Raw genomic sequence first — 13,381 nt, forward strand, 5'->3', positions numbered from 1 at the left:
TATTTCTTAGGCTGATAGACATCGTTCGGGCTTCCCTGGTGGCTCATGTGGGAAAGAATCTGCCTGCAATCCAGGAGACACTAGTTTGATCCCTGGGTTGGGAAGATCCCCTGGAGAAGGGAATGGATACCCACTCCAGTATTCTTGCCTGGAGAATTCCATTGATAGAGGAGCCTGGTGGGCTACAGGCCATGGGGTCACAAAGAATGAGACACAACCGAGTAACTAAGCGTGCACACTGGGTATTAATGTACTGTGGCCTTCATGTGAATTGGTTCTCCAAAGGAATCCTAATATGTGAAGTACAGATAACTACTAACATCCATGCTGGACACTATCCAGAAGATTGATTTGTGAAATGCATTCCTATTACAGGCAGAAACTTTCGTGAGAATTTCAGTCCTTACTGTTATAGTCTTATTACTGAGTATTTGAAGGAAGCTACTCAAGCACCACCTACATAAGGAAGCAGTAATATATTATTATAACTAATACTTGTTTTCATTGTAACAGAATTTCAATTTTTTATTTAAATTGTGGATGATTTTCTGTCACCTCTCAATATTTTACTTTTAATTGTATATAGCTCTTGCTTTACTTGAGAATCAATGAAAAAACTATTCCAACTCCTATATCAATGCTATATTTCTTTTCTTAAGCCACATTTATAGACATATCAAGATATCCTTTTTTTCTGATTATGCAATCAAATACATATCAAATTTTATGCCAAGATCTAGATTGAGTTCTGCAGTTGAAAATATGAATTCCTTAATGTTTATTCACTTAAAGATATCATATATATCATTGCCTATGATCTAAACATAAATTGATTTCTCTTGATTTTAATATTGTATATCAATAAACAGCAATCAAAGGTGAAGCTGGGATGAAAATCAGGGAATACGACCCTCAACCCTGCATTCCTCAATGAATATTCAACCCCTTCATCTGTACGTCCTACATAACCACTTTGCTAAGAAAACTCAGGGCAGCTACTTACTTGCTTATCTGGTCTCCCTTTGAGAGTGTACTTTTGTGTACATAAATTCTTGCTTTACTTTTTTGGGGAAAAAAGAAAAAAAAACACCAATCATTGCTGATTCATGTAAGAAGAAACTAATCATCTCTATTAATTTCTCTGCCTTTATTTCAAGTAGCTTCCTTCACAATTTTACAGGTAGAGGATTTTCTTTTAACTAGCATTCTCCACGAAATTACACGGAATTCTGTTTATGGTCAAAAGACAAAAGGTAAAATTCTTAATGTTAAATGGAACTATTCGTTTTTCACACTGTTCTGGGAACAGTTTCCTCTCTTTAAGTCTGATAACATAAATGTGTAATGGGAAAACTTTGGACTGAGAACTTCAGTTCCCCTCGAGGAACTTTCAGCCACCTACATCAGATACAGTAAACCGATAGCATTTAGCCACGGCCTTGCTTTCCAAAGTTTCAGTTACCCATGGTGAAGTGTGGTCTGAAATTATTAATGGAAAGTTCTAGAAAGAAATAATTCATACATTTTAAATTGCAGATCATTTTGAATAGCAGTGATACAATCTTGCACTGTCCTGCTGCATCCAGCCAGGGACATGAACCATCCCTTTGTCCAATGCATCCTCCTCGTTAGTCACTTAGTCTCTAGGTTATCAGATTAGCGGCCATGGTATCACACTGCTTATGTTCAAGTCATCCTTATTTTACTTAATAATGGCCCCAAAGGACAAGAGTAGTGATGCTGGCAATTTGATACGCCAAAGAAAAGCCATTAAGTGCTTCCTTTTAGCGAAAAGGTGAAAGATACTGACTTAATAAAGAAGTCAAATGCTGAAGTTGCTAAGATCTACAATAATAAATCTTCTACCCAAGAAATTGTAAAGAAGGAAAAAAATTGCCAGTTTGCTGTTGCACCTCAAACTACAATACTTATGGCCACTGTGTATGGTAAGTGCTTAGGGAAGATGGAAAAGGCATTAAATTTGTACAATATGATATTTTAAGAGAGTGAGGTGTAGATGACATTTACATAACTTTTAATACATTCTATTGTTTTAGTTGTTCTATTTTATTATTGTTATTTTATTACTGTGCCTGATTTATAAATTAAACTTTATCACAAGTGTATATGCATAGGAAAAAGAAATAGTATATATAGAGTTTGGTACTATCCAAGATTTCAAGCATCTTGGGGGTCTTGGAAAGTATCCCCTGCAGATAAGGAGAGGGGGCTACTGTAAACTTGATTTCTTAAAGAAACCCCTCCTATCCTTCCATAACAATGTTAATGATTTGGTATAGTCTATTAAGTTTTTTAAAAAGTGGACTACTGAGAAGTTCAACATTTTTAAAAGGACTGAAGTTTCTAAAATTTACACCTGCGTAAATAGCTTTTTTTGTGAGATGCTCAAGAAAATCTGAATAGTGATTGGATGACTAAGGGATCAACCTCTTCTAGGTTAAGTTGTCCAATTGCAAATGGTAAAGACAAGTCTTTCCAATGGAACATAGAAATGAAAAAAAAAAGAAAGAAAGAAAGCAGCAAAAGTGGAAAGTTTGAAGAGGTAAGGTCAACTCATTACATTGCAGGTGAACTCACAAATGTGGGTTAAAAATGCAGATTAATTCCCAGAAATGTCCCATGAATGATGGAATTGGTAATTTTAGTTTCCTATAGTATATGATGGTAAAAAAAAGAAGTATTAGTTGCAGTTGTGTCTGACTCTTTGCAATCCCATGGACTGTAGCCTGCCAGGATCCTCTGTCCATGGGATTCTCCAGGCAAGAGTACTGGAGTGGGTAGCCATTCCCTTCTCCAAGGGATCTTCCCAACCCAGGGATCAAACTAGCATCTCCTATATTGCAGGCAGATTCTTTACCATCTAAGCCACCAGGAAAGCCCATCTTATGGTCAAGTAACTGGTATTACAGAGAGATATTGTGACTCCTTTAATTGAACACTCAGGTGAGCTAAAGGATCCCAAGAGGCAATGAATTCAGAGATTAAGTGTTTAGGTTTCAGATTGAGAGACTTCATTTTGTCTGTGCACTATCATTGGCCAGCATTTTCTTATGGTCAAAATATTTAACCTATCTATGGCCCTACTTTCTTATTTAGAAAAGGAAGTTAGTACTAAGAGGTAGGAAACACTTAATATTTGTTAAATGAAAGCATCTTTTAGAATCATGTTTTCTCTAACTTATCATGGGAAAGCCAATAGAAATTAGAGAATAAGGAAAAGATTACTATCTCTCTCCATCAGTTTAACCTATACTTCTCTTAGACTCAGGGAAGCACATGTAGAGTTTGCTCTTTCATCGGTTTTTCATCTGGTTTACCTAATCATTTTTTAAAATGTAACTTATGGTATTTCCTACAACTGAAAGAATTACGATGATGGTAATTTAAAATATCAATAGTGGGACTAAAAATGTCAAATGTATAAGCATTTTAATTTATATATATTTACATATACATATATATATATGTACAGTTTGAAGATGTTAGGTATGAAATTTACCCAGATATCATGTTTCATATCTCTGGTAACATTCATCGGTGTGGTGTTAAGTCGCTCAGTTGTGTCTGACTCCTTGTGACCTCATGGGCTACAGTCCACCAGGCTCCTCTGTCCATGGGATTTCCCAGGCAAGAAAACTGGAGTGGGTTGCCAATTCCTCCTCCAAGGGATTTTTCTGACCCAGGGATCACACCCGAGTCTCCCGCATTGCAAGCAGACTCTTCACCATCTGAGCCACCAGGGAAGCATGCATAACTCTATGTTAAAAGCCCCTGGTATGTGAACCCAAGCTGTTAAAAACTGTATCGTCATCAAACACACTTTTCATCTGCTTCTAAAAAAGTTAAATGCTAGAGCACTGATTTTCAAGCTTAATTGAGATGATGTGCAGGGAAGCTGAGTAAACTTGAGTGGCAGGGCAAGCGCTAAGGCAGGCTGCCAGAAGTCAAGCTTGCAGTTCAACTGCCCGTGGCGAGGCCAAAACCTCTGGGCATTGATGAGCCCCACCTACAAGATTCAGTCCCGTGGACACAGGAGCCTCCCACTTCCAATTCCCAGCTCTGTGGCCCACCACCTGCCCCTACACCTCACGCTTCTGCTTCACATTCCCTCTTTCCCCGTACACGCTTACTCCAGTCACAGTGGCTTATGCTGCTGTTTCACCTCAAGGTTGGTCCCTGGACTAGGACCTCAATGCCTGGCTGTTCCTTCTCTCTGGAATGCTCACAACTCTCTCCTTCACTTGTTTCAGGTTTCTCTTGATACTTACCCATCAGCTCCTCAGAGATCATCCTGTCTACAAATATCCCTGTCTAAAAACCCCAACTCACGGATCGAACCCAGGTCTCCTGCATTGCAGGCAGATTCTTTACCAGCTGAGCTACCAGGAAAGCCAACATTTGACAGTAGCATGTTTGAAAGAAACAAAATTATTTTTCTATAGAGGTCTGAGTAAGATATATTTGACTTATCTTACCTGAAGAACAAAAGGTGACTATTTGGGAGGAAACACATATTCTGAAACTAAAAGGTAGGAAAAGTATAAGCAGAGATATCAATGCATATTATGGAAAATAGCCACATCAGTAAGATGTGAAATTTTGTGACTCAGGGAAGACAAAACTAAGAAGTTTTACCAAGAGTAATGCCTGAATCTGTGCTCATTTCCTTTAGAAGCTAGACTTAACATATTTGTGTGTATGTTAGTTACTCAGTTGTTGTGTCTGACTCTTTGCAACCCCATAGTCTGTCTATGGAATTCTCTAGGCAAGAATACTGGAGTGGGTTGCCATTCCCTTCTCTAGGGGATCTTCCCAACCCAGGGACCAAAGCCAGATCACCTTCATTACAGGCAGATTATTTGTTATCTGAGCTACAAGGGAAGCCCATACTTAAAATATTAGCAACTATATGATAGACACTGTGGAGAGAAAAATGCAGTGTTTTAAAGAAGCAAGTTTTTCCTTTGACAGACATTTAAAAGTGAAAGTCGCTTAGTCATGTCCGACTCTGCGACTCCATGGACTATACAGTCCATGGATTTCTCCAGGTCAGAATACTGGAGTGGGTAGCCTTTCCCTTCTCCAGGGAATCTTTCCAATCCAGGGATCGAATCCAGGTCTCCCGAATTGCAGGCAGATTCTTCACCAGCTGAGCCACCAGGGTGTGTGTGTGCAGCAAGCAAAGTTGCCCCAGTCATATCCGACTCTTTGCGACCCTATGAACTGTAGCCTGCAGACGCCTCTGTCCATGGGATTCTCCAGGCAAGAATACCGGGGTGGGCTGCCATGCCCTCCTCCAGGGGATCCTTCCAACCCAGGGATGGAACCTGTGTCTCCTGGGAATCCTGCACTGCAGGCGGATTCTTTACCACTGAGCCACCGGGGAAGCGCATTTAAAAGATCCATGCTAAAAATTCAACTCTCGTAAGATTTTCTTTGATCTGGGAATAAGAGGGGAAGTAGATATGCGTGCAAAGCAGTATCAGTAGTTCACCTTACCACAATGAGAGTATACTCAACAGCTAATTTGTTAGGTACATCCATCTTTTCTATAGACCAATAATCAGCTATTTTTTCATGAAACAACTTACTATCCTATAATAATACACCTGTTGATTTAGCTTAATTAAAAAAAATAGGCAAATAAACTTTTTTTTTCCCTTCTGTTTGTCTTTCATAACCCAAAGGAGACATTTTTGCTTTTAAGACAGTTCCCTTCCGTCTGAAATCAGAGCAGATGATAAGTCTTTCACTCATTGCTTTGTATCCCTTGCTCTCCAGTTATAGTACCTGTCAGTGGTTGCCAAGCAACCACGACAATTGTGTGGGTCACATACACTGGGCAAGCATTCATTGCCATTATGCTGCATTGTTATGAGCGTGCCTGTGCGTTTGTGTTTAAATAAGAATACAACTATGGAATCTGAATGAGAGACTTATAATAAACAAGGATAAGTGGAGACATATGAAACCTTTACTAAGCATCTGTCACCAACATTAGGTAATATAGAGGCCTTTTGATGTTGATTCTTTATGAGTGAAGATTTCAAGAAAATTGATCTTTTTATGAAATTTATGAAATTGTATTTTTATATCTATAGTCAACTTAATGAGTATGTATGTGTATTCATACATTTGATAGGCTTAGAGGATGAAGGATTTTGAAGGATACTGAACATGCAGGAAAGTGTTGCAAGAGAGGGCTGTCAAGACTGTATCTATAGAGGAAAGGGTCTATAGATTTTCTCATCCTAGACCCTCATCTCATTGCGGGCTTATTCACAGGCTCTTCAGTAGCCACCGTCATTGCAAGCTTAGGAAGAAAAAAGTCACAGTGTGAAGTGAATGTGCTGAAAAATCTGTCCATCTGCAATGAACTGAACTCGCCAGGAACCATTGTTCTGTAAGTGCCATTTCTTAAAAAATAATAATAATCATAATTTAAAAAAAGGTATTTTGAAATTGGGACTGAAATAGGGAGGAAAGAAAAAGATCTGAGATGTTAATGAGACTAGCTCATGAGTAGCATGTTGCAAAAAATGTACTCTTTTTACAGTGCTGTAAAAGTTATCAAGGCTTTCTCACTGAGTGTGGTATCAAACTCTAGTTACTCACTCCAAAAGTTATGCCACTGTGTGACCACTTCTGTCACCAATCAGCTTGATCCCTGGCTAGAGACAATGCTTTTATGTTTACTTGAGTATACCTTTTCATAGCTTACCCACAAATGAATTTGTTTTAAACAATCTTGTAGTTTTCTAAGACTCCATTTAAATCTATATTTAAAAGATATTACCTGGAAGAAATATTTAACCTCCTCTATTGATCATACACCTATGATCAATAAATAAATCCTATAGCGATACAGGTATTTGCTCCTATTTGTTCTCAGAGATGTCCTATATGGAGGACAGGATGAGAGGTTTTCAAGAAAATCACTGAGTAGTTTTCAAGAAAATTACTGTTTGAAGTATGAATATCCTACTGCTACAAAAAAGATGATTTACAGAGTTTGTCTTTATATGTATATAGGTGTATATACATATATATAAACTGGTTTAATTTTATATACATATATAATTTATTTTAATGTTAATTTATCTTAAGTGAATTAACATTTTATTATATCTTTGATATAGTTATTTTAATTATGTATATATATTTATTCTTTCATTTAACATAGATAATGTATCAAAAATATTTGTATACAGTGGTAAAGATGATCAAGGATAAAGGGGAAATCCCACAGGGAGTATGGGAAACATTGAACTTTGACACATTAATAGACAAGATGATGTTTATAATTCCCTAAGAATCTAAAACTCTATGATTCTATGAATGGTATTTAAGTAGCACCTATCCTGGGTCTTCAAACTCATGCATCATCAGAAATTGTAATATCAAGAGAATCTTGAAAGGGGCTGTGACTAATTTCTCTGGGACTGAAGGAGGAAAGGAACAGGCCAAGCTGACTCTATCTTGAAAAAGAAGGAAACTCCATCTTACATTCCCAGTGAACTTTGGACTATACGCTTGCTTGCATTTTCAGTAAACTTTGGACCATGTGCCTGGTAGCCATGGAGATAGCATACCTAAGGCAGAACAGGTCTCCCAGACTGATAAACACCAGATTCCATACCAAAATTTCCCATTGCCAGAAAGAATGTAATAATCCCCTATGTAGTCAATCACTGGAGAAGGCAATGGCACCCCACTCCAGTACACTTGCCTGGAAAATTCCATGGAGGGAGGAGCCTGGTGGGCTGCAGCCCATGGGGTCACTAAGAGTCAGACACGACTGAGCGACTTCACTTTCACTTTTCACTTTCATGCTTTGGAGGAGGAAATGGCAACCCCCCTCCAGTGTTCTTGCCTGGAGAATCCCAGGGACGGAGGAGCCTGGTGGGCTGCTGTCTCTGGGGTCACACAGAGTTGGACGGGACTGAAGCGACTTAGCAGCGGCGGCAGCAGCAACAGTAGTCAATCCCCTTTGTGATCTTAACAGCACCCATTGGTGCAGGCACAGTGTATAACCCGCTGACCCTCCTGGTTATGAATCATGGCTGTAACCTGATTGTATCTCCCCTTAACATTTCCCAGGCTAGGTTTAAGGAATCTGGGGGTTGGCACTTGAGTACGTACACTTAAGGTATATAAGGTTTTCACAAAAGTCGGTCGGGGTCCCTGGCTAAAGAGGAAACTCTGCCTTGGACCCGCTGGTGTAATAAACTGCACTCCACTATCCACGCTGTCCTTCTGAGTGAGTGTTTCCCTGAGCATTTGGCTATAACAGGACTAGGTACTTGTTACATGTATGCATGAGACTCACTTCAGGATATATACCTAAAAAGGGGTTCTGGTAGCAGTTCCAATGCAGGGGAGGTTCCCCCCACTACCCGCAACAAAGTTCTGACCACCTGCTGGATGTCCTACAGTTCAACTCAATTCTGCCACTGTCTACCCAGAGATAGCATCAGATGACATAGGTTAAGGGCCCAGACCTACAAGACTGCCCTCCTTCTTCCTCTAGGTAGAAGTCCAGGTTATCACCTATGCTTATGATGCCCAGCTAAAAATCAGAGGTTTTCAGTACCCTCTCCTTGGATTCAATTAATTTGCCAGAGCAGCTCACAGAACTCAGAGAAACAGTATCCTTGCTGGATCACTGGTTATTACAAAGGAGTATAATTCAGGACGAGCCTGTTGGAAGAAATGCATGGGTCAGGGATGTGGGAAGGGGTGCAGAGCTTCCATTTGTCTTCTCTTGAGCCATTCTCCCCACATCTCTAAATGTTCACCAATCCACCAATCCAGAAGCTCTCTGAACAAAGTCCTTTTGGGTTTTCATAGAGACTTCATTACATAGGCCTGGTTGATTAAATCACTGGCCATTGGCCACTGATCCAACCTCTAGCCCATCACCCATACCTAGAGGTCAGGAGGGGTGGGACTGAAAGTTACAATCTTCTGATCACTTGTTTGTCTCCCTCATCCTTCTGGGCTTTCTGAAATTCACCTTATGAACATAACAGAAGCTCTTAATACCTTGATTGCTCTCAGCACTTAGGAAATGCCAAGAGTTAGGCTCTCTGTGTCAGAAATCATGGACAAAAAAAAGAAATATTTCTTACAATCACAATAAAGCAGAGGAAAATGAGTGCAGACAGCCCAGTCACATCAACCTGAACCACTAAGTACTTATCAGAGCTCTAAGAAAGCAACAGTAATTAGGACATTTCCTTTATTTCAACTTAACCAAAAGAAATAGGAAATATTTTTGAAGTATCCAAAAGAAAAATAACTCTCCAGATAAGTAAATATCCTGTCTTAGTATCAGTGAGTACACAGTAAAGCAATGATACTTATTATTTTATTCTGAGATTAGTAAGTACTTCAAAATGTATTTATGGGCAAGGGTGTATTTTTACATGGCAAGCTTTCTTTGAGATTTCATGTATACAAGATGTTGCCTACTGAACTTTTACATTTTTTTGACACATTTTTTTAGTGTACTTACTATCACATTAATCACCTATTATAATAAGTCCAAACTCAGGAAAATACATTGTACTAGAGAACAATAATTGGATATTATTGTTAATATCCTTCTTACATTCTGGAATGATTGAGAATCACATTTTAGCGTTACGGCAGATGATGGCCAAGTCAGATTGTGTTTTCACATGTGCTAAATGAGAGATGAGGAGACAGCGAGAAGCCAAGAGTATTAGTAGGGTGGCTCTCTTTCCACTGTGAGTAAATTCACTGAAAGTTATAAATAACTTACATTGCATAGTGCTTCTCTTAGATAAAAATACTTTATCTCAGATTTATCAAAACAATTCTTAAAAGCTCCCAGGTCAATTGTCATCATGTGTGTGTGTGCTCTGTCATGTCCGACTCTGCGACCCCATGGACTGTAGCCCGCCAGGCTCCTCTGTCCATGGGAATAAACTGGCAAGAATACTTGAGTGGGTTGCCATTTCCTCCTCCAAGGGATCTTCCCCACCCAGGGGTTGAACCTGTATCTCCTGTGGCTCCTACATTGGCCAATGGATTCTTTACCATTGAGGTACCTGGGAAATTCCAGGTCAGTAGCCATTAGCTAAATACATAGTACCATTACAACTGTATAATATAACAATAGTATTATCTAAATATGACAGAAGAGAAAATCAGAGTATAGACCTTGGGAATGTAACTCACAGAAGTCATGGAGCTCATTAGCTGCAGAAGCAGGAAGAGTTTGGAACCTGGCATAAGACAGGCATGCATTTATTGGCATAGAAACCGGGTGGTTACGTGATGTCTAGTAGTTTCCATCATCTGTCCAAACTTGTTTCCTATTTTTTAAGGTGAACTACAACTACATTTGTCTCTAGGTTATTGGGAGGAATTAAGTTGAATTAGATAACATTTGTCATGGTGCTTGACATGTGGCCAATTATTGAACAAATTTTAGTTCTGTTCCTTCTTCCTACCTCCAAGTCTTTATTCCAATTCTGGTTTTTCCATTGTTATACAGTATCTCTCTTTAGCAAAACTATTTCTAACTTGAAATAGATTGGACAGGAAATACTTACTAGATCCATTAAAAGGAAAATACTAGCTCAGGCTTAGACACTAGCAGACACTGTACAGTGTATCAGAGTTTCATAGAAATGTTTTCCCGTTCTGCCTTGCAATATCTGATATCTGTTACCTACCATTATAATATTCATTCTGCTTCTGTCTATAACCTGCTTTATAAAAGTATTTCAACATATGGACCTTTATGGACTTTATGGAAGACAGAGCAATATATCTTTTTTGTAAGTAAAAAAATTTCCAACTTCCACAGATGTTTCTCTCTTCTTTGGAGACAATAAATGTATTAGCTTGGAAATAAACATCAAATGGGATATTAGAATCCACTTTTGTGCTATCTTAAAAAAAGGTGTCATGCTATTGAATTATTCAAGCTGCCATGGCCCATTAGTATTATGTTCCTGGTACAGTAATTTTTAATAAATACTTCATAAGAGCTAAATTATACTCCTCCCACTTTTCTACTATATGAATTTCAAGACTGGTAATAATTATACTAGTCAAACTCCCATAAAAAATTATTCATAGAAGCAAAATATATTAGGGCAATACCTCAAAATATACTCACTACTCTAAAGTCCAATGCTTCAATAACAACAGCATCTCTCTCTCTTTAGAGAATGCAGAAGCAGCTTCCTTGGGTTAGTATGTGTATGTTACTTACAGGAGGGTGATCAAGGCAAGATTATCGAGCTTTATTTAGTCTTAAGTTCATCAATTCAGTCATGCAGCATTTGCTATATGTATATACATATATATTATATGTTTGTATGTACTACATATAACCCCCTCTGTTCTAGGCATAGTGCTATATTGTGACATGAAAAAAAAAAAAAAAAGAAAAAAGAAATAATACACCTGGCCTGACAGGGTTCATGGTCTAATAGGAAGAAAGATAGCATTAAAAAAAAAGAAAGATAAATTATCAACATATTCAATACTTTCCCAATATCTTTTATCTAAACATGTGTTTTTTGTTTGTTTTCTTAGCAAATATTATGTTAGTGTATGAAGAATATGAATTAGAAAATTTAGGTTAAAATGCATTGTTGCTCAATACACAGTGTTTCAAAAATAAATTTCCATTTTTTAAAAAAGATAACTACTTCACATATTTTAGTAATAGCCACTTTTTACTAAATTATCAACTTTGGGGAAATTGTCATGCATATATAAGTCAGTTTCTATGATGACTAAACATTACACATTTCTTATTACCAGTTTTAGAAAGGTGTGATGAAAATTCAAGTGCTAATCTTTGAGTTCCTTTCTTCCTCATAAGTGGTCAACTATGATGATCAGTTCTCATGCAGTGAAAGAATAAAGATTTTGAAGATTATCATCTTTATTGTTTTTTTTTCCCCAGTAATTTCTCAATGTTGACCTAAATCAGCAGGCTTTATTCACAAAATTCTTACTGACTCAGTGTCATTCATACAGAATCTCAGCATGTTACCAATGTCTATTGACTTTTCTTACTTAGAACCCATCTTAACAATTTGCAATTTACTTTAAAAATGGTTTTGTTGCCTCCTAGAATACTATCCTTGATTACTTTTCCTCAATCCTTTTAGGAAATTAGTCCCATTCTGTTACTTTACTCTTCCTCTGAGTGTTAAATAGGAGATCATTAACTCTAAGATTGTGCACTCGATATCTTAGTTTTGTCCTAAACTCTTAAGCACTTCACAGAAGCCTTAGCAGACATTTGTTGATCTGGATACACTGTCATGTACCATTCAGGAAGATACAAGAAATACTACTAAACACTTACGGTCCCCCATGGAAACTTGTAATCTGATCATATTTAAAGTTCAATAAAGATTCATAGATTAAGAAATATATCAGGGATAAAAAGCACTATGTATGCTTGGTGTTAAAATTGTTAGATTTCTCTAATTTGCTAGTGTATAAGATTATAGACTCTCTAATAGCTTTTCATACTCTGGATTGAAAGCGATGCCAATTTTAGTCAGTTAGCCATCTTTCAGAGAGTCTTTTTGTATTCTAGGATCCAGCTGAATCTGGACATGCTCTTTTAGGAGACATGGAGTGAAATGCAGGATGGCTAGAAGGATCACAAGATGGATCTTAAAGTTTCTAATTAGAATACGTTTTGTCACCTCTTCTATTTCACTGGTCAAAGCAAGTCACATGACTAAAACTTATGACAATGGGACAGGGAAAAAATAGTAATATTCCTCTTACAGACAGCCAATAAAAGCAACATGATATCAGGGAGAGATACATAATCCTATTACAATTAAGTAACAAATAACTGGAAATAATAATACAAATTGTCATAGATTAACCTTTGGTTACAAGTGTCGTTTTCCTCCCTTTAAAGCATTCAGTTGAGTTCAGTTCAGTCACTCAGTCGTGTCCAACTCTTTGTGACCCCATGAACCGCAGCACGCCAGGCCTCCCTGTCTATCACCAATTCCCGGAGTTTACCCAAACTCACGTCCATTGAGTCGGCGATACCATCCAACCATCTCATCCTCTGCTGTCCCCTTCTCCTCCTGCCTTCAATCTTTCCCAACATCAGGGTCTTTTCAAATGAGTCAGCTCTTCGTATCAGGTGGCCAAAATATTGGAGTTTCAGCTTCGACATCAGTCCTTCCAAAGAACACCCAGGACTGACTTCCTTTAGGATGGACTGGTTGACTCTCCTTGCAGTCCATGGGACTCTCAAGAGTCTTCTCCAACATATAATATATTTATTCCTGAACTAAGAAGATTTGAAAAAGACTCAAAATTTAAGATTTTAAAT

Source organism: Muntiacus reevesi, chromosome 17 (genome assembly GCF_963930625.1).
Source record: "Muntiacus reevesi chromosome 17, mMunRee1.1, whole genome shotgun sequence".
Lineage (NCBI taxonomy): Eukaryota > Metazoa > Chordata > Mammalia > Artiodactyla > Cervidae > Muntiacus > Muntiacus reevesi.